The sequence below is a fragment of the Lithobates pipiens genome, unplaced genomic scaffold (genome assembly GCF_037356315.1).
Source record: "Lithobates pipiens isolate NorthernLeopardFrog02 unplaced genomic scaffold, aLitPip1_a1.2 Scaffold_23, whole genome shotgun sequence".
In the NCBI taxonomy this organism is placed as follows: domain Eukaryota; kingdom Metazoa; phylum Chordata; class Amphibia; order Anura; family Ranidae; genus Lithobates; species Lithobates pipiens.
This window is the reverse complement of record NW_027507785.1, coordinates 106,761,233-106,783,685: the sequence shown is the minus strand read 5'-3', so window position 1 is coordinate 106,783,685 and position 22,453 is coordinate 106,761,233.

The window sequence follows — 22,453 nt, the reverse complement described above, 5'->3', positions numbered from 1 at the left end:
GAGACTTTAAATCACCCTTATACTCCTGTATTGGTGCCACTTGGCTCTGGGAATGCGAAGAGGCAACCCCGGCTCACAGAGGAAGCGGCAGCAGAACCCAAAGACCCCGCCGACTAACCGGGACGCACGTGCATCCTCCTCTAACATGGCGTCCCAGACTGATAACCCGGAGGCGTCGGCCGCGCTGGGGAGTGAGCAATTCACTAAGGTTAGTGTTGTTCCCGGCCGCCTGTCCCCTGTGTGTCCCTGCCGTTTGCTCTGTGCTCTGACATGCTGCGCCTAACTGTCCATATGTGTCTCCGGTTGCTGCCCGCTCAGTCGACCCCCCTTGTTTTTCCCCCCCTGGAGCAGAGCCTTCTGCGCTTGGGCAACTGGCTGCGGCGGGGCTGCACGGGGCGCTGAGCACTGGCGGGCTCCGGGGCGCTTCCTTCGGAGCACATCGGCCCGGGGGCTGAGACATATTGGAGACACGGTTGCCTATCTGTGGACCGGTGCAGAGCAGCTATCTGACTTCTCGACCGACTCGCCTGCTGGCGTGGTTGAGAGGACTGTCTCGTTTTCCACTCTGGTGGGGCACGTCTCTGCTCCCCCCCCCCGAATGACTTCTCCTGTTGAGGTTGGTGGAGCTGGGGACAGGCGGTGGGGACACAAGTTAGGAGCCTTGGTGACTGTCAGGAGACGGTAGCTGCACATGTTCTCCTGAATGTACGGGACTGCTATGTTTTCTTAATGCAGGAACTTTGTACATGTGTTGCGGTGTGGGGCTCCCAGGTTCCCACCCCCCCATTTGGTTCTTTTTTTCCCTTTTCTTTTTCTTTCTTTCCCGGTGGGAGTTGTGTCCATGGTGTGTTGTCTGTGCCACATTCCCCCACTAGGAGACATTCCTAATTAAGACTTTCTTTTTGGTTGGTTTGGGTATGCAAACACCCTACGCTACGTTAGGCGGGGTGTGGGGAGGGAGGGGTTGGGTGTTTAAGTTTCCATTTTGTTATGTTCTTATTTTTCAGTTTTTTTTTGTTATATTATATGCCAGACAGTTATGTGGTAACAAATACATGTGGTTAATGCGGTTGGGGGTTGCCCCGGGGCTGCACCTCTACTATGGAAGCTGGGCAGGAGCTGATATTGTCTTAGGGGAGGGGCCGCTTCACCGGGACCCGCCTACTCTACCATTCCCCGTGAGTTATCCCATTCCCTACAGGCTATGGCCCAGCTAAAAGTTCTCTTGTGGAACGTTAGGGGGCTTAATAGCAAAATTAAACGTTCCCTTGTATTTGAGTTCCTTAAAAAGTACAGCCCTCATATTTGTATCTTGCAGGAAACCCACTTGGTGGGCAGCAAAATTCTCAGTCTCAAACGGCCATGGGTGGGGAGGCACTTTCATGCTACCCACAGGGCGTACTCCCGGGGGGTCAGCATCTTAATACATAAACACCTTAATTTTGAATTGCTGGATGTTAAGTTGGACCCCAGGGGACGCTATGTCATACTTCATGCACTCATAGATGCGGTGGAGATGGTGGTGCTGGGCCTGTACCTGCCCCCCCGGTGGACCTGTCCCTGCTCTATAATATTGTCCCCATCCTGGCTCAATACTCCACAGATAATATCCTTTTGGCGGGGGACTTCAACATTGCCCCGAATCCCTCTCTGGATAGAGCGGCCCCGGGTTCCTCAACCGAGTCTAACTTATCCAAATGGGCGGGATTGTTTGGCCTGGAGGATGTGTGGCGGTGGAAAAACCCCTCGGAGCATTCCTATACTTGCCACTCCCTCCCCCACAATTCACTGTCACGCATTGATCTTGCCTATGCTTGTGTTACCCTGCTTCCTAGGATTGGGGATGTTACCACTCTCCCTAGGGGCATCTCGGATCACTCCCCCTTGCTCTGTAGTATACAAACATCTACCGCCCCATTAGATAGAATCTGGCGTCTTTCCAGGTTTTGGGTTAAGCATCCCACTATAGAATTTGAAATGGCTGCGCTGATACAACAGTACTGGCGGTTGAACGCAGGTACAGCTTCGATAGGTAGTGTATGGGACGCTTTCAAAGCGTACATACGGGGGTGCTACCTCTTGGCTATAGCAAGGGAACGCAGGAATGATCAGGTCACCCTTGAGGAAGCCGAGGCCAGAGCCCAGTCCTTGGAATCTAGGTTTGCCAGTACGGCCAATCCGGTTACGGGACAGGACATGAAGGCGGCGTAAAGGGAAGTAATGCTCCTGAGGGTAGCTAAGGTGCACAAGCGGCAACTGGCCCAGACACAAAGAATTTTTGAGCAGGGGGAAAAGACTGGAAGGATGCTGGCCTGTATAGCTCGGGAACAGTCCCCAATCTCCACCATAGCTAGGATACAGTCTGAAGATGGGACCGTTAATATAGACCCAGCAGGCATTAATAAGTGCTTTGAGGACTTTTACACTAAGCTGTACTCCTCTAGAGTGGCCTACTCCACTGAACAGCTGCACAATTTTTTAGATGACGTAAAGTTTCCAACCCTGACCCCTGAGGCTAAGGAGGCCCTGGATAGCCCAATTACGATTCAAGAGGTGCGGGTGGCGCTGGGCTCTCCAGTCGGGTAAGACCCCAGGTACGGATGGACTTCCACCTGAATTCTTTAAACAATACGTAGAGGATTTGGCGCCCAGACTTCATGACACGTTTACAAAGACGTTGTCTGGCGGTGAGCTTCCCCACTCTATGGCACAAGCTATTATTGTGGTAATACCTAAACCCGGGAAGGACCCCCAGCTCTGCTCCTCCTATAGGCATATCTCCCTTCTTAACTCTGACGCCAAGGTATTGACTAAAATCCTGGCCAGGCGCCTCAATGAGGTGATACTTTAATACCCGATACCCTAATTCATGAAGACCAGTCGGGCTTTATGCCTGGGAAGGGGACGGACATCAATCTTTGGAGACTGTATGCGGTCTTGTCCTCGGGGGTCGGAGACGTTGACGAATCGGTGGTGGCCTCCCTGGAATCGGAAAAGGTGTTTGATTCAGTGGAGTGGATCTATCTATGGGAGGTCCTCCGCAGATTTGGCATTGGTCCCGTCTTCGTCTCCTGGGTTGAGGCCGTGTACAGATCCCTGACTGCTAGGGTGCGCACGGGGACGGTTCTCTCCCCACCCTTCCCCCTGCGAAGGGGGACGAGACAGGGTTGCCCTCTGTCCCTGGGGCTGTTCGCCTTGGCGATAGAACCTATGGCTATCCTTCTCAGATCTGCGACTCAAGTGAAGGGTATAGATATAGGTCTCCTGCAGGAAAAAGTGTCGCAATATGCAGAGGTTCCTCCTTACAACGGGCCCTTGAAGTTATTGACAGGTTTGGGAGATACTCAGGGGTCTGTATAAACTGGGGCAAGTCAGTATTATTTCCTCTCCATTCAAAGGTGGGCCCTGTAGATTCAGATGGGCAGCTCAAGCGGGTATCCCAGTTTAGATACCTGGGAGTGGAGATTGGTGGAGATCTCGGGAACTTCGTTGCTCTTAACCTCGCCCCAGTGGTGTCTCGGGTTGCCCAGCGATGTGCGGTGTGGAGATCTTTCCCCCTCTCCCCGGTGGGTGGAGTCAACTTAATTAAAATGTCCATCCTACATCGACTCCTCTATCTCTTTAGGCAGACCCCCGTCAACATACCCATGTCCTTCTTTAGGAGACTGGACAGTGTGATGGTGTCCTTTATTTGGAATGGGAGAGCCCCCAGGATAGCGAAATCTACGCTACAACTACCGGTCACGCTGGGGGGCCTTGCCCTCCCGTGTTTCATAAAATATTACTGGGCGGCGGTTCTAGTGACACTCAAGTGGTGGTTGGCCCGGGAATGTGCGAACCCGGCATCGGCGGTGGAGGCTGCGTTACTGGGGTCGTGCGCCGAACTGCGGAATCTAATATTTAGAGGACCGAGAGCCAATGCGGGGGTGATACCACCTATGAGGGCAACTATTCAGGTATGGGACACGGTGGCCAGGAAGTTGGGGAAACCTAACACATGGTCCCTGGAGACGCCGTTGTGGGGTAACCCGAGACTCCCCCACTTTCACTCGATCCCAGACCCAGTAGTATGGACTAGGTATGGGATTGCCACTCTGGGGGATATAGTGTCCCAGGGACAGCTCATTACGTTTGATGCTCTGAAGGCCCTTAGGGGTCTTCCGAATCGGATGTTTTTCAGGTACCTATAGATGTGTCACGCATATAGGTCCCAATTTCCTGAACCGATCACCCTACAAATGTCGACTCTGGAATTAGAGCTTCGATCCCCAGAGCAAAATAAAACATTATCGACCATCTACAACATGCTAGCTCTACTAGACACCTCTATGGTCTCCCAGCTGTATGAGACTTGGAGACGGGACATATCGGACCTGACGGGGGAGGATTGGGAGGAAGGGATTCAACAGTACCTGACCTTGGCTATCTCCTCGAGGGATAGATTTGGCCAACTTAAATTCCTCCACTGGGCTTACTTCTCCCCGTTGCGGTTGGCCAAAATATATCCAGACAGATCAGCTGCATGCCCCAGATGCGGAGCAGGGGAGGCAGATTTCTTCAAAAAGGTTTGGTCATGTCCGCTGATCAGAGATTTCTGGTTGGGGGTCCTGGATGACATCCACTCTATAGGGCAGTTAAATGTACCTAATAGTCCAATCCCCCTCCTCCTGGGTATATGCTCCTCCATTGAGGCTCCTCAGCGGAAAAAGCTATATGTCTTTTACACCTCTATGTACGCTAGAAAGGCTATTCTTTTGAACTGGAATCAAGCTCAACCCCCCACCAAGCAGCTCTGGCTACAACTTATTAATAGTGCACTGCCTTTATACAAATTAACTTACATGGGGAGGAATTGCCCAGGGAAGTTTGATAGAATATGGGCAGATTGGGTGGAGGCCAAGCAACTGACTATTGGGTAGACGGGTGCTCCTATCCGGAATGACCGGGCCTGGAGCTGTCAAATGGCTGTCATTGGGGGCGGGGGGGGGCTGGGGGGGACATGGCGAGCTTGGTGCCCCTCTCCCCCCCCCCCCCTCTGGTGGTGCTTTTTTGCACGCGGGACGCCCACATGCTGCAAGGGTTGAGAGTGGGCTGTGCCCCACAGTACTACTCCGGTCGGTTACATATGTATTTGATAAGGAACAGGGTTACAGATTGTACTACATTGTCTGGCTAAACTGTACTGATTCTGGATTGTATTAATTGTGTTGTTATGGTTAAATAAAAATTTTATGTTTAAAAAATTTGCAGCCACAAAATAATTACTAGCTGTGCAAACATAGTCCCACCACATGGCCAATGACATAACACATGTATGAGGTGAATCTGGGATCGACAACTACAAGCATTCTTTTTTTATATGTGAAATTGTTGTGACAATTCAGGACTGTGGAGCGCATGAAGGCAATGGAGGAGAGGGAAGGTCAGGGTAGGCAAAGAAGAGGGTGCAGGAGATGATCACCAGCAGCGTGACATACAGCAATGACACCTGCACCGTGATAGAGAGCACTGACATCAGCAGCGTGACATACAGCAATGACACCTGCACCGTGATAGAGTCATCTGACACCAGCACCGTGATAGAGAGCACTGACATCAGCAGCGTGACATACAGCAATGACACCTGCACCGTGATAGATTGATCTGACACCAGCACCGTGATAGAGAACACTGACATCAGCAGCGTGACATAAAGCACTGACACCAGCACCATGATATACAGCACTGACACCAGCACCGTGATAGAGAGCACTGACATCAGCAGCGTGACATAAAGCACTCACACCAGCACCGTGATATACAGCACTGACACCAGCACCGTGATATACAGCACTGACACCTGCACCGTAAGCAGCCCCAGGAGGAAGTCAGCATAGCACAGGGATGGTGGGAGTACCTCATAATGAGCATAGCACAGGGATGGTGGGAGCCCCTCATAATATGCACAGCAGAGGTACAGCCCCAGGAGGAAGTCAGCACAGCACAGGGATGGTGGGAGCCCCTCATAATAAGCAGCCCCAGGAGGAAGTCAGCACAGCACAGGGATGTGGGAGCCCCTCATAATAAGCAGCCGCAGGAGGATGTCAGCATAGCACAGGGATGGTGGGAGCCCCTCATAATGAGCATAGCACAGGGATGGTGGGAGCCCCTCATAATATGCACAGCAGAGGTACAGCCCCAGGAGGAAGTCAGCACAGGGATGGTGGGAGCCCCTCATAATAAGCAGCCCCAGGAGGATGTCAGCATAGCACAGGGATGGTGGGAGCCCCTCATAATAAGCAGCCCCAGGAGGAAGTCAGCACAGCACAGGGATGGTGGGAGCCCCTCATAATGAGCATAGCACAGGGATGGTGGGAGCCCCTCATAATATGCACAGCAGAGGTACAGCCCCAGGAGGAAGTCAGCACAGCACAGGGAGCCCCTCATAATAAGCAGCCCCAGTAGAAATATGACACCGCTCAAGCTCTTCAAACAGGAGGGTACGGGCATATAGTACGGTGTGCTTTTTTTGGACAAGGAAGTGAGCCAAATGAAGAAAGAAGGTCTGTGTGCTCGATTAAAAAAATCGTTTATAGACATATACATGGTCTACTGGTCACATGTGTTGAATTCCTCCGAGATCCACGCCTCATTAATTTTTAGAAATGTGAGGTAGTTAACACTGTCGTGAGCTAGGCGAGTACGCTTATCGGTCACGATCCCCCCTGCTGCGCTGAACGTCCTTTCTGACAGGACACTGGACGAGGGGCAAGCCAACAGTTCGATTGCAAATTGGGCAAGCTCTGGCCAGAGGTCAAGCCTGCCCACCCAGTAGTCCAGGGGCTCATCACTCCTCAGAGCGTCCACATCGGCCGTTAACCTGATGTGGTCAGACACCTGACGGTCTAGGCGTTCCCTGATGCTGGATCCGGATGACACCTGTCGATGGGTCAGCTGAAAGAATGACCTCATATCAGAAGTCACCAACACATCTTCAAACCGGCCTCTTCTTGCAGGCGCTGTTGGATTGGTACCCGCAACTCCTTCTCTGGGAGTGGGAATTGCTCCTCTGCCAGCGCACGCAAAAGCAGAATGCAGAATTTCGCGAAGCAAGGCCTGGAAGTGCTCCATTCTGACAGCCCTCTGTGACGGCGGTAACATTTCCGCCATTTTGTGTTTGTACCGGGGGTCTAAGTACGTTGCCACCCAGTACTGGTCCTTGACCCTTATGCTTTTTATACGGGGGTCCCTGTTAAAACACTGGAGCATGAAGGCCCCCATTTGCACTAAACTGGAAGCGGTGTGGTGGCCTGGCTCCTGCTCATCATCCAGGATAATGTCGTCCTCTTCATTCTCCTCTCTCCATCCACGCACAACAACAGGTATCCCAGAAAGGTTTAAAGCATGCTCTTCTTGCTCCTCCTCATCCGCCCAGGCACCATCCTCCTCTGACTCCTCTTCAGACTCCTGTTGTTGACTTGTCTCAGATAGAGTAGCCCCCCCTGGGAATTCATCCAGCATTGCGACTTCCTCATCTTCCCGCTCCTGCTCCTCCACAGCTTGATCAATGACACGAGGCAATGCACGCTCCATAAAGAAGGCATAAGGTACCATGTCACTGATGGCGCCATGGCTGCGACTGACCAGTTTGGTGATCTCCTCAAATGGGCGCAGAAGTCTGCATGCGTCGATCATGAGCAGCCACTTGCGCAGTGAAAAAAACCCCAGCTCCCCAGAACCTGTTCTGCCGCAGAGTTCATACAGGTAGACGTTAACTGCACGTTTCTGCTGGAGCAGCCTATCAAGCATATAGAAGGTTGAGTTCCATCGCGTTGGGCAATCGCAAATAAGACGTCTGACCGGCAGATTGTGTCGCTGCTGAATGTCAGCAAGGCGAGCCATGGCCGTGTAAGATCTTCTGAAATGGGCCGAGATTTTCCTTGCCTGCCGCAAGATGTCCTGGACCCCAGGGTATTTGACAGCGAATCGATGCACGACCAAATTTAAGACGTGTGTCATGCATGGCACGTGCGTCATTTTGCCCTGTTTCAATGCGCTAAGCAGATTGGCACCGTTGTCACACACCACTTTACCAACTGTCAAATTGAGCGGTGTTAGCCGCTGATCTGCCTGTGAATGCAAAGCTGAAAGGAGTGCCGGGCCAGTGTGGCTCTTGGCTTCCAGGCACAACAGACGCAGCACGGCATGGCAATGTCTCACCTGGCATGTCGAATAGGTTCTGGGGAGCTTGGCCGGCGCAGCGGAAGAGACGCTAGCAGCGGAAAAGGAGGAGGCAGCCGAGGAGGAGAGGGAGGAGGAGGCGAAGAAGAGCCAGGCCTGCATGCAATCCGTGGCGGTAAAACCAAATCTACACGGGTGCCACGGGTTACATGCTTGACGGCCGTCAGAAGGTTCAACCAGGGGGCAGTAAAAGTGATATACCTTCCCTGCCCGTGTTTGCTAGACCACGTGTCTGTGGTCAGATGTATCTTGGCACCGACACTGTGTGCCAGATATACATTTACTAGCCGCTGAACATGGCCATATAGCTCTGGGATGCCCTTCTGTGAGAAATACTTCCTTCCTGGGACCTTCCATTGTGGTGTTCCAATGGCCACAAATTTGCGAAAGGCCTCCGAGTCCACCAGTTTATATGGCAGTAGTTGGCGGGCTATGAGTTCTGACAAGCCAGCCGTCAACCGTTGGGCAAGAGGGTTATCCGGCGTCATCATATTTTTACGCTCGAACATTAGGCCCACGGAAGCCTGCCTTTTTGCAGAAAAACGTGAGCTTGGCGTAATGGAAGGTGGAGTGGAGGACAATTGTGAGGAGGGAGGAGAAGGAGAAGTAGAAGACGAGGCTGGACGGTGAGAGCCTGAAGTGTGGCTTTGTGTTCCATTGCTCCCACTGGGCTCGGTGATGGCTGCTCATGTGCCTTCTTAAGGCGGTCGTCCCTAGGTGAGTGTTGGGCTTACCGCGACTAATGCGTTGACTGCAAAGATTTCAGATGGCAACGCTATTGTCAGCAGCGGACACGTTAAAAAAAGCCCACACAGCGGAGCCATGTGCCGGTGTCCTGGGAGCGCCAGATGTGACCGTACATGGTCGATGACTCGCTCCTGATACATTTGTAGTCTGCTTTGTCCCTCCTGTGCAATGTCAGTTATTCCTGCTTCTCCTCCCTATCTGCTGGTCCATATCTCCCTCTGAACTCCCCTCCTCTTCCTCTCTTGTGGGCACCCACGTGACATCACTAGACACGTCATCATCTATGTCACCTTCCCCGCCACTATAAGTAGAGATCTCGGAGTAGGCAGCAACACCAGGGACCAACCTCCTCCTTGGGCTGATCTGGGTACTGTCGTCAGACTGCTGAGTGGCGGTTTTTGCTATCTCCTCTTCCTGATCCAATACCAACAGTGGCTGCGCATCAGAAATGTCTTGATATGGATCGGAAAATAATTCCTGTGACTCAAGCGGAAGGTATGTGGTGGTGGTGGTGTTGTTGGTGGTAGTGTCTTTGGGGGTGCACATAGCAGAGAGTGAAGAAGAGGGTGCAGATCGAGAGGATGAGGAGGGTGCAGAAGAATAAGGCTGAGTGAGCCACTCAACCAAGTCTGGTGCGTCCTTTAAATGAATTGAACGCACCTTCTGCAACTTCCCACTTTGGCTTAAGCCTGTTGCTCCTGCCCTACCCCTACCACCCCTGCGGAAGGGCCTGCCTCTTCCTCTGCCTGTCATTTTTTAAATGACCCTGTGACAAAACTCTCAGTCCCTATACTGATAAAGGACTGCTGCAGTATAGGGCAGGCTCACTCAACCCTATGTACTGTAGTACCCTATACCTTACCAGTCCTTATAAGGACCTTTGTGGAACAAGTAGGTTGTGAATGATTAGCAGACTGTACCTCAGTCCCTATACTGATAAAGGACTACTGCAGCAGAAGGGCAGCAGTCAGCAGTAGTGTACCTCAACCCTATGTATTGTGGACCTATACCAGTCCTTACGGAATAGCAGACTGTACCTCACTCAACCCTATGTACTGTAGTACCCTATACCTTACCAGTCCTTATAAGGACCTTTGTGGAACAAGTAGGTTGTGAATGATTAGCAGACTGTACCTCAGTCCCTATACTGATAAAGGACTACTGCAGCAGAAGGGCAGCAGTCAGCAGTAGTGCACCTCAACCCTATGTATTGTGGACCTATACCAGTCCTTACGGAATAGCAGACTGTACCTCACTCAACCCTATGTACTGTAGTACCCTATACCTTACCAGTCCTTATAAGGACCTTTGTGGAACAAGTAGGTTGTGAATGATTAAGAGACTGTACCTCAGTCCCTATACTGATAAAGGACTACTGCAGCAGAAGGGCAGCAGTTAGCAGTAGTGCACCTCAACCCTATGTATTGTGGACCTATACCAGTCCTTAAGGAATAGCAGACTGTACCTCACCCAACCCTATGTACTGTAGTACCCTATACCTTACCAGTCCTTATAAGGACCTTTGTGGAACAAGTAGGTTGTGAATGATTAGCAGACTGTACCTCAGTCCTTATACTGATAAAGGACTACTGCAGCAGAAGGGTAGCAATCAAGTATAATATTCTTTCTATATTTGGAAGAAAGAATATTATACGTGTACAAGCCTATTACCATACCAGTCCTGAAAAGAACCTTTGTGGACCTAATAGTAACAGCTACTGATTAAACTGACTGTCCCTCACTGCCTCACACACAGCTTCCTGCCTGTCCCTATTTAAACTGACAAAACAGAGGCTGCTGGAACAATAACCTGAAGAGCACTTTTGTGGACCTAATAGTAACAGCTAATGATTAAACTGACTGTCCCTGCAGCACACAGCGTCCTGTCCCTCTCTCTACACTGACAAAAGACAGGCTGCTGCAAAAATCAGTAGCACAGCAGTGCCTCAAACCTATATCCTGAACTACACCTAACACCTATACCAGTCCTGAAAATAACTTTTGTGGACCAAATAGCTAGCGATTTGGGTCACTGCAGTCTCTCCCTACTCCACACAGCAACCTCTCCCTATAGTGACAGAAGAAAGAATGTAAAATGGCCGCCAGATCGGGTCTATTTATAAGTTAGGGGGAATGTCCAAGTGTCCATGTGCTGTAATGTCTCAATTGGCTGTCCTGTACCCCATGATGGATGTGTCATCATAGGTCAAAGTTCTTTTACACAGTAAACACGGAAGTCCACCGGGCGATTGACGGCAATAGTCCGCTGATCGGGCGGACGGCGGCAATAGTCCGCCAATCGGGCGGACGGCGAACAGCTGAAATTCACCACGAAACGACCGCCGGGCGAACCGTTCGGCCATCCCTAATTCTGAGCACCACTTTAAGGGGGACATTCTTCCTATTGGCCACCAGTATAAGAGCATTGTACCTATTGACCCCTGATAAATTGGTTTTAGTAAGGGTTCCTCGAGACCTGAAAATTATTTTTGGGGTTACTTCAGGGTTAAAAGGTTGCGAAAGGCTGCTGTATGGTAATATCTCTGTTGCTCTGCATCCTTGGTCTGTGTCAGATCTAATTACTGCAGGGCACTAGAGTGAGAGACCCAGCGATTGTGGGATATTTAGGTGGTAGTTTGTAGGTTGGGTGCAGCATGGTATGGCGGCAATACACACAGGCCCAGTGCGATAAAAGATCTATTGAAATACTGCAAAGACAGTACACAATTAAACCTGTGAGAAGGCAGTTTAGCTGGGAACACTCACAAGTCCAACACTGTGCAGAAAAACAGGTTTCAACTGAACTGACAGGGATTGTTGAGAAGGGCAGAATGCGGTCTAGCCGTCTTGAGTCCAAGAGGAAGGAAATTGAAAAATAACAATACTAGCAGGATCAGCATGTAAAAAAAATCAAATAAAAATATATAACACGTTTGGTTTTGGCTTTAAAGTAGTATTAATCCCATAGCCAAAAATGTATTATATACTGCAGTTTACAAATCATTACGTGTTAGCTACGTTTGTTTTTTGGCTTTTCTCTGTTTTCACCTGGTGATCTGGCCACTAACACACCTCCTATATTAGAGTGACTCCACTCTGGATGAAAGACCAACAGAGACACCTTTGGACAGCAGCATTGTTAATCTGGGGGAGGGGTGTGTTAGATGTACTAGCAGATGTAAATATGTTAACAAATTTAAAGAGGTTATAAACCAAGGCTAAGAAAACAAAAAAAACTGTAAGACAAAGGCATAATGAGCTAGTATTCATGAAGAATGATGCCCTGCAGCAGCAACCGCACACCGCTGACATGGTCGATATCTTTCCCAGTGTTTATTCCGGGTTCGTGAGCTCCGGCATTGTGATTGGCTGGAGCCGCCCTGATGTTACTCCCATGCATGCGCATTGGGAGCCGCTGGTCACAGGTGGCCGTTCCTTCAGAGTGCATGCGCCAATGACGTAATACAGTAAAAATCTCCTAAACGGTGCAAGTTTAGCAGATATTTACAGTACCTATAGGTAAGCCTTATTATAGGCTTACCTATAGGTAAAATAAACACACAAAGGGAGTTTACTTCCTCTTTAAGCCAAACTAGAGGTAACACTATATAAGCAGTTACAGCAAACATTTTTTTTTCTTTTTGGGATAAAGGGTGAGTTCATTTCATTCAACAAACGGGCTGAACATAACAAACCTCACAGATTCCACACAAGTGATGTGGATGAAGGGATCTCTCCTGCTGTGCTACGTATTCTGACAGCAGGGACTCCTCCCCTGTCAGAATACACTGATCAGTGCTTCAGCCATTGGCTACAGCAGCTGATTAAATGCTGGTTTTCCAGCAGAGCCTTTAACAGAATATGGTCTAAATTCAGCTGGTTCCTGGTGCATGTCCCTATTTTATGGATTATTTTGGTCTTAATGGTGCTGAGAATGTTAGGGGTGGGGGGCCTTTTCTTAGATTTCCACTACAAAACATTTACTACTCTCATGCAGGGCAAAGCAATAGGTCCCTGCCCTCTGAAACTAAATATACCTTCCACTTCTAGCCCCCCAAGTTCTCATCGGATATCAGTTGCAAAGATAGAAACACATGGGGAGAAAATATAGCTTTGTGTAAGCTAGGACTTAAGCAATTTGTAGCTTAGACATGGTGCCACAGGGTGCCCATTTACTCACCATGTTCAGATGCAGGCATAGACCCTCTAAATATATTTCCCACAACTTCCTGGGTTCCTGGACATGCCCAATTATTGGTAAGATAAGTTACTCAGCTTCCCTCCCTCAGAGAGTCAGAAGACTTAAGCCCCGTACACACGAGAGGACTTATGTCCGACAGACTTCCGAAGGAGTTCCGTCGGAGTTCTGCTGGAATTCCGACGGAGTTCTGACAGACTTTTCGGCCGAGCGGACTTGGCCACACACGATCACACTAAACTCCGACGGATTCGAACGTGATGACGTACGACCCGACTCGAATAAGGAAGTTCATAGCCAGTAGCCAATAGCTGCCCTAGCGTCGGTTTTAGTCCGTCGGAGTAGCATACACACGAGTGGAGTTTTCGAAGGGGACCGGGTCCGGCGGAGTTCCTTCGGGAAAATTTGAAGCATGTTCCATATTCTAAAGTCCGTCAGACTTTGGTGAATCAAAAGTCCGTTGCAGCCCACACACGATCGGATAGTCTGACGGACTCGGTCCTTCGGACTTTGGATGTTGAAAAGTCCACTCGTGTGTACGCGGCATAATAGTTTACAGCTTCTCCAGAAGACCCAGCTACTGTGGGAAGCCCCTCTCCAATTGCTACCAGAGGACTCCAGTTTCGATGGGGAGGCTCTTTATCCTTGCTCATTTGATCCCTCCAACTGTTCACATGTATTACCAGAGCTACCCTGGACTTCACTGAATTGGTGCTGTTTATAAAGATAATCACAAGAAGTTTTTTTTTTTCTTTTGAATGGTTTTACTGTAGTAGTAGTAAAACAGTCAATGTAGAACTAAGCCAGAAATACTATCCTCCACTTTCCAATAATGGGGCAGTTACATCGCTCATGGGCTGCTGTCATCTTCTTCCGGGTGCCTGGTTAGACAGGGTCAATTCGGTTTGTTGGAGGCTAGCTGGTAAATGAGCTGGGATTTTTTGTTTGTTATTTCTTGACATTTTTGACATGCGTCGCCCTTCCATGTGCTCCCTGCTGCAAAGGCCAGTTGTAGGTTGGAATGGCTGCTATTTGTTTGTACTGTTGGTAATTGGTGGGCACGCACTGGAAAGTTTGCCTGCCATTGTGCTATTGCTGGGTGTCCAGTGTGTCCCTGCACCGTTAAGAAGGGGTGGGCTCCCTCCAGACTTACCTGCCCTTAGAGTAATGAGAAAGAAGGGGGTAAAGTGGCACTGCCTAATCTTATTGTGTGATATTGTCAGGGCTGGCTTAGCCCTTCCTTCTCCTGTGCTATCTGCTCAGCTGTCGGCTAATTGCCAGCTCTCATCTCTCTCTACAGTTACCAGCTGTTCCTGATCATGCTCGTCTGACCTGCCTACTTAAAGCTGTCCAGCTCACTTCACCTCTGCCTTCGCCTTGGTCACATCACAAGAAACCATCTCCTGCGGTTCTGTTTAAAGACTGGCTTGCTGACATCTCTTCTGGCTCCTTATCCTGCTTGCTGTTGCTCTACTTGGATCCCTGACTTCTGGCCTGGCTGATTACCCGATCTGGTTATTGAACTCTGGCCTGGCTGACTACTCGATCTGGTTAATGGACTCTGGCTATGCTTTGACTATGCTTTTTCTATTTACGTTTTTATTTTTATTTAATAAACAAGTGTGATTTAATTGTGCTTCTGTCTCGGTCTGATTCATGGTTTCTGACAGATATAAAAAATAATGTAAATTGAATTAAATTAAATGAAGTGAAAAATAAATAAATTGTGTACTGTAAATAACAAAATCACACTGGAAGATAAGTACTGTATATAAACTGCACAGACTCAATCATGCTGACTGAAAACATCAATCGCTGACAAAATTAATGTCCATAACTAATAAAGTGCTCAAAGTGCTTCTGGTGCAAAAAAAACAAAGTTCCACAAAAAAAAAATCACAATTCATGGATTCACATGGGTGATCGTATTCAAAAAGTGATTTGTGCTTGAGAAAATCATTTCATTGGTGAAAGTAGGTGAATATCCACACGTGCTCCTCCTTCAGGTCCACACTCACCAAAAAGATGTACCCCTGCAAGAGTGAAAAGCATCACACTGGAATGGGCTCTTTGTCCTGTGTTTCCTCCTCCTCATCCGCGGTGAAACCAATCAGTGGGTACACTCACATGGGAATGGGTAGAGAGAAAAGGAATCTCATCGCGTAAATCCTTAAAACCAAATTTTATTAAATAAGGAGTTAATAAAAAGCACTCTCAATACTGCTGCGGGATAATATACAGCTGTACAACAATGTGTCTGGGACGTCTTGCGCAAGTAATCACAGACACATTGTTGTACAGCTGTATATTATCCCGCAGAACTATTGAGAGTTTTTTTATTAACTTCTTATTTAATAAAACTTGGTTTTACGGATTTAAATGATGAGATGCCTTTTCTCTTTACGCATTCCTTGTGGGTGCACGTGCACTGCCCTGCTATCCATACGCCCAACCCCTTTCAGGATGCCGGGCGCATAAATGGCAGCGGCAGGGTTTTTTTTTTAAACACCTGATTAGAGCCAGAGGCTCTAATAGGCTTCAAAATAGGGTGGGCTCGGGACGCAGAGCATTGCTTCTGGAGCCCACCCAGTTGTGTTCCAAAACAGCGAATGAATATTCACTTTTGCAACACTGATCCTCCTCCTGACCAATCGGGAAGTGGGTCTGATACTCGTCACCCGATTGGCTGAAAGGACAAGTGATCCTATTGGACACCTAGGAGGAGGGGAGGAGATGCTTAGCGGAAGCAAGGAGGAGAAGAGCGGCTGGCTGATGCCTGGATATCTGATGCCTGGATGCCCAATCCCCGCCGCTGCTTGGTACCCCGATACCTGCCTCTCCTCGGATGCCCGATCCTAGCCGGTGCTAGGATGCTTGCCGATGTCCGCCACCTATATGGGGTCAGTGCAGGTGGACCGACAGGCAGACAGCACGGGGGGGGGGGTTGAGTTGTCGTGGGGGGTCCGATTGTTTGCCACCCCCCAAACAAAAAACACCAGCTGCCACTGGTACCCACTGATTGGTTTCACCGCGGATGAGGAGGAGGAAATACGGGACAAAGAGCCGATTCCAGTGTGATGCCCCTGCAGGGGTACATCTTATTGGTGAGTGTGGACCTGAGGGGGGAACACATGTGGAAATCCACCAGTTTTCACCAATGATATGATTTTCTCAAGCACAAGCCACTTTTTGATTACGATCACCCATGTGAATCCATGAACTGTGCTTTTTTTGCTGATTTTTCTGTTTGTATTTTGTGTATACAATATTGAATATTTTTGCACCAGAAGCACTTTGAGCACATTATTAGTTATGGACATTACTATTGTCAGTGATTGATGTTTTCAGTCAGCACGATTGAGTCTGTGCACTTTTTATACTTATCTTCCAGTGGGATTTTCTTATTTAAAGAGACAGTACACAATTAATTTATTTTTCACTTCATTTCATTTATTTCAATTTACATAATTTTTTATATCACACAATAAGATTAGGTAGCCCCACTTTACCCCTTCCTTTCTCATTACACTTATACTGATCCCATATCTGTGGGATTTGGTTTGGGTGGGCAGCAGCTATTTCATCACCATTGCCTGGAACATCATATTTACATTATACCTGCCCTTACTCTATCCATTTTTATACATGTAGCACCACCCCAGTGAGGGCCGCTGGAAGATGACTGATCCAAAGGTTGTCCTGACCTTACAAGCCTCCCGACACTTCTGACACCCTGGGTTCAGACATATTTCAAAATGACAATGTAATTACACAGACAGCAGACTGCAACAAAGTAACCAAGTATTTTTACTTAAAGAGGAAGTAAACCCTGATGAGTTTACTTCCTCTTTCATTCCCTGCAAAGGTAAAGCATAATGGACTACTATGCATCGCATAGTAGTCCATTATGTGTCACTTACCTGACACAGGAGCCAGCGAAGTCACCGCTGTCCCCTGTAGTCCGGCGCATCCATCTTCTTGGTGGGTCTTGCTTCTCCGCCACTGTCATTCGTCAAAGCTGCGATGACGTCACTCGGGAGTCGCCACGCGCGGAATATCGTCGTTGACGGCGGCACGCTCAGTGCACCTGCGCGCCGATGTCTACAGCGCATGCGCCGTAGACAGTGGTGCCTGTCTTTCGGCAAATATCTCCTAAACCGTGTAGGTTTAGGAGATATTTCTTGGACCTACAGGTAAGCCTTAATCTAGGCTTACCTGTAGGTCAAAGTATGTTGTAAGGGTTTGCAACCACTTTAAAGTTCTTCAAGCAGAAAGAACAAGCATGGCTAATGGTTGCTATACACTATACGAAAAATCATCCGAAATTCGGTCATTTAGACAGTTTGTTCGTTTTTCAGCCAGTTAATTGGCACAAAATCGATAATCGTTAAGACATTTTTGAGCTGTAAAAAAGGACAAGTTTGGAAATTTTCTGCCGAACGATAAATTGAAAGGTTAATGTGTTTCCTGTCCGAACTGTCTGCACTAGGTGTATGTAAAAAAAATGAACAAAAAATGCATTCATTTATGTCCACTGAACAATTTATCAGTCATTACATGATGTCACGATCGTTTGCTCTCATGGCCCAATGTTCGTTTTTCGAAAATGGGTTTGGCCGCTTTTTCATATAATGTATGGCCAGCATAAGGCAAATATTCTTTTAGTATTAAACTCTTACCCTCGGTACATATAAAACAGGTATGCAATACATGGAGAATTACAGTATAACAAATGGTAGCAACCAGTAGACTCTGGAAGAGCCTATGACCACAGGTATAAAAAGGGTGGAGAATGACCCCTTATGTCAGACTGCTCCCTTTAACTCTTGATGTCACAGGCCCAATAAACTCTGTAACATAATTATAGAACAACAAATTACCAGAAATATAACACCCATTCTCTGAAAAGAGTTCCCCTTAATGTGTGCAGATATTGTGCACAAAGTCCTTTAAGTAGGGGGAAGAAGAGTGGAGAAGTCCTTGTGATGTACGTGTTTGGTGTCTTCAGCTAACTTAACAAGGGCCCAGAGGAATTCCTGTACAATGGCATCCAGTACTGCAAATAGCATGTGCAAAGTGTCTTCTTGTTGAAGCTTTAGTGCAAAAAAGAGGAATAATGGTGTCTGCATGCAGTATCTTTTAGGGATGTATAGAAGGTGGAATTCTGCCCTCTCACCAATCCTGACGATACCAGGCTCAAGGAATAGGAGGTCTCGGGACAGGCACCTGTAGAATCTGCCACCAGACAAAAAGCCGACAAAAAGCTGGCGACAATGGATCCGTTCACACCCTCCAGAGACACCGTGATGCCTGGTCTGTGGCACTGGCTCATATCCTTCTGGCCATCCGCAGGGCTGCTGGTAGAAACAAAGTGCAGGTTTGTCTCCAAGTGATAATTTATCATGCCACACCATGCCATCCATAGTAAATATGTGCAGAGTAAAGTGCAATACAGTACAATCACCACACCATGCCATATTGCCATCCATAGTAAATATGTGCAGTCAGAGTGCAGTGCAATGCAGTATAATTTTCACTCCCAATCAGGCTGTGCTGCAGCAACCACAATCCGCAGGGACTGCAGGCATTATACAAGAGACAGTCAGAGACTGCAGGCATGCTACAGGAGTCAGTCAGAGACTGTAGGCATTATACAGGAGTCAGTCAGAGACTGCAGGCGTTATATAAGAGACAATCAGAGATTGCAGGCATTATATAGGAGACAGTCAGGGACTGCAGGCATCATACAGGAGACAGTCAGTGACTGCAGGAATCATACAGGAGACAGTCAGAGACTGCAGGCATCATACAAGAGACAGTCAGGGACTGCAGGCATTATACAAGAGATGGTCAGAGACTGCAGACATCATACAGGAGACGGTCAGAGACTGCAGGGATTATACAGGAAACAGTCAGAGTCTGCAGTGTAGTACTGTGGATGGTGATATTGCAGTCAGTATAAATATCTCTAGGGAAGCTTGTCCTCCCTCCCTCTAGAAGACACATGTGTGATCCCTGCCCCCTCCCCCCTCCTCTGTGTGCAGCTATAGCAAGAGCTCTGGTCACTTACATAAGCAGTGTCCCGGTCCAGATGGCCGGTCCCCTCAGACTCCTGGTCCTTCCGTTGTCATTGGGATGTACAGCACTAAAGGTGGAGGCAAAGCAGCTCAGGAGGAGGAAGTTACATCTTCCTCCTCTGAGTGCTGGGGCCTCCATGCACTTGATTGGTTGCTAGGATGCTAGACGGGCCCAGCAACCAATCATTTTGACAGGCAGGACATGGACATGCTGGGAGCTCTGCCACTGGTCCGGCCTTTTACTCGAAGACTACCAGACTGACTGTCTCTGAGGTTGCCAGGCCTCCCCGCTGAGCCGAGGACACCAGGCCCGGTACAACAGAGCCAGTTGTACTGGCCTATCAGCATCTGGGTCCCTACTCGCAGCTGAAGGCCGTGGTTTCAAGAGAAAAACTCCTCCCCAGACCCGGCTATATATGTTATTACCCATCATTCTGCTCTCTCTACCACTTGGAACTTGAAGTCTGCGTCAGTCTCAAACGCAAATCCTGGCTCCTCGGACCTCATATCACAAGTTCCCTTGCTCTCAGCTATGATATATGCTCGCTCTTAATTCAGGACATGATGACACAGAAAAAAACAGGCCCACTACAGCTGATGCTAGAGAATGTCCCACAATGACAAAAGCAAAGCTAGCCAGCACCTGGCAACATATATGTGCTCCAACTGCAGCTTATGCATGTATTTGCAAAATTTATGCAAACTAAATCCCTTGGTTTTCATGTGAACTGTCATACAGGGTCAAATTGATTTGTTGCAGGCTGGCTGGTAAGTGAGCTGGGAATTTTTTTGTTGTTGCTTTTTGACAGGTTGTGGTACCAACTAATCAAACCATGGAATAAACTGGAGTGTGGGAATGAAAACTGGAGAGAGGGGAAAGAGGAGCATAGAAACAAAAGAAGACATCAATAAATTTATAACATTTAAGAATATACCAGGAAAGAGGTACAAAATATTAAAAGAGGTTATACAATCCTCAGCAGGAATATTTTTTTGTCCAAGAGACACAAATATTACATGAAACAAACAAAGTTATATTCAAAAGATTATTCAACATGGTATTATGGGGACTCAACTACAACAAAAATGGCAAAAGGAATGGCCATTGGGCTGGCCAAAGAGCTACAGTTTACTCTAAAAGAAAGGATGGTGGACCCTGAAGGTCAATTTCTGTTTCTAAAGGAAAGTTTATAAAAAATTGATGAAATGGACATTTATTGCCCCAATAAGAACCCAATATGCCACTTTAAGGAGATCATGGGGAAATTAATGGATTCTAAAAAAGGTAACCTGATCATGGCAGGAGATGAAAATTTTTGTATGGACGCAAAATTTTTGTATGGACCCAACAATAGACAGTGCGACCCATGCACAGGGGACTAAGAAATAACATCTTAGAATCAGTGGCTGCCACTCCATTAGGGGCACAGGGGCACCGCCCCCAAATCCATTCGCCCGGCCCATATTCTACATGCAGGGCGTCAGACGCATTGATTTTAATGGGGCTTTTTTTTAAGCACGTGATTAGAGCCAGAGGCGCTAATTGGCTTTAAAAAAGGATGAACGTGTGGCGCAGAGCACTGCGCCCTGAGCCCACCCAGTTCTGTGACATTAGTGACTTAATATTCGCTAATATCTTTATACTCCTCCTCCTGGCCAATCAGGAAGTGGGTCCCAAGAACCGATTGGCAGGGAGTCCTAGGACTCCCGGCCAGTTGGGTCTCAGAACCCACTTCCTGTTGGGCCAGGAGGAGAAGCAATGGCCTGCCACTTCCCATGACAAGCTGGAGCGAGGAGCAGCCTAAGGTAAGGCCACTGATCGCTGCCTTCCCATCTGTCTCCTGCAGCAGTGCGAGTGAGGGGGGCAGGTTTTTTTGCCCCCCCTCCCAAAATATTGAGCACTGGCTGCCACTGCTTAGAATACTAAAGAAGAAGCTATATCAATGCCAAATGATAGACATGTGGAGAGTGTGACATCCTAAAACACAGGACTACACATTCCACTCCCTTGTGCATGGGACATACTCAAGGACTGATTACATAATGGTCAAACATAGATCACTAGAACTAGTGGTGAAAACAAATATTGAAATAATCTCACTGTCAGACCATGCCCAAGTGATCATGAAAATGAAGTCCCCAGGAGTCCAAAATAACACAAACGCATGGAGATTAAACAAGGAGTTGATACAGGATAAAGAAGTGGAGGATAAAATAAAAAAAGAACTAGAACAATATTTTGAATTAAATCAAACCTGAGACATGTTGGAGGCCACAATATGGAAGGCCCATAAGGCCTACATTAGGGGCATGCTGATTTCCATGGGAGCGCAAAAAAAGAAGGAAAGAACAAAGAAAATGGAAATATTAATAAAATAATAACATTAATTAGAACAATTACATAAAAGAAAAGTAGATTTAGAGGTACACCATGCACTGGTGTTAAAAAGGGATGAATCAAAAGAACTAATGGAGCAAGAGATAAGAAGGGTTTTTAATAGAATAACTAAGGAAAGATATCAGTCAGAAAAAAGTAATTGTTACTGGGGAAAAAAACAATATATGTGAATAGCAATATTTTAGTTTTTTAAAGTTTTGTATTTTGATACATTGGAAATTAATGCATAAAAAATAAAAAAAACTGCAGCTTTTGCATGTATTTGCAAATGTGTGCAAACTAAACCCTTTGGCTTTAACGTTAACTGTTGGACAGGGTCAGCTCGATTTGTTGCAGGTTGGCTGGTAAGTGAGCTGGGAATTTTTGTTTGTTGTTTTTTGACAGGTTGTGGTACCAATATAATCAAGAAATCATACTCCCCATGAATGCTAGTTCTGAACAGGGATTACTTCTCCTATGGATCACAAGAGTGCAGTTAGTTATGCACTCCTGTGACCCGTTTTCAGCCAACTGAGTCCGCTACCGACTGACGTCACTGAGCTGGTCCAGGCTTTGAAAAGATTCCAACCGTATGGTTGGGATCCCCCCAGCAGCCTAGACCTGCACCTGGCTAAGCCTCTCAGCGATCCGCTGAGAGCCTGAGCCAGCCCCTCTCGCCTCCTCCACAGCCTGGTGCTGGTGGGCAGAGCAGAGAGCCAGACTGACAGTCCCAACTCTCTGCTCAGAGTAGAGGGGGAGAACTGAGAAATCAGTGGTGTCAGATCGCTCAGTTCTCAATGCAGAGGCTGCAGGCGACAGATGTAGCATTGGATT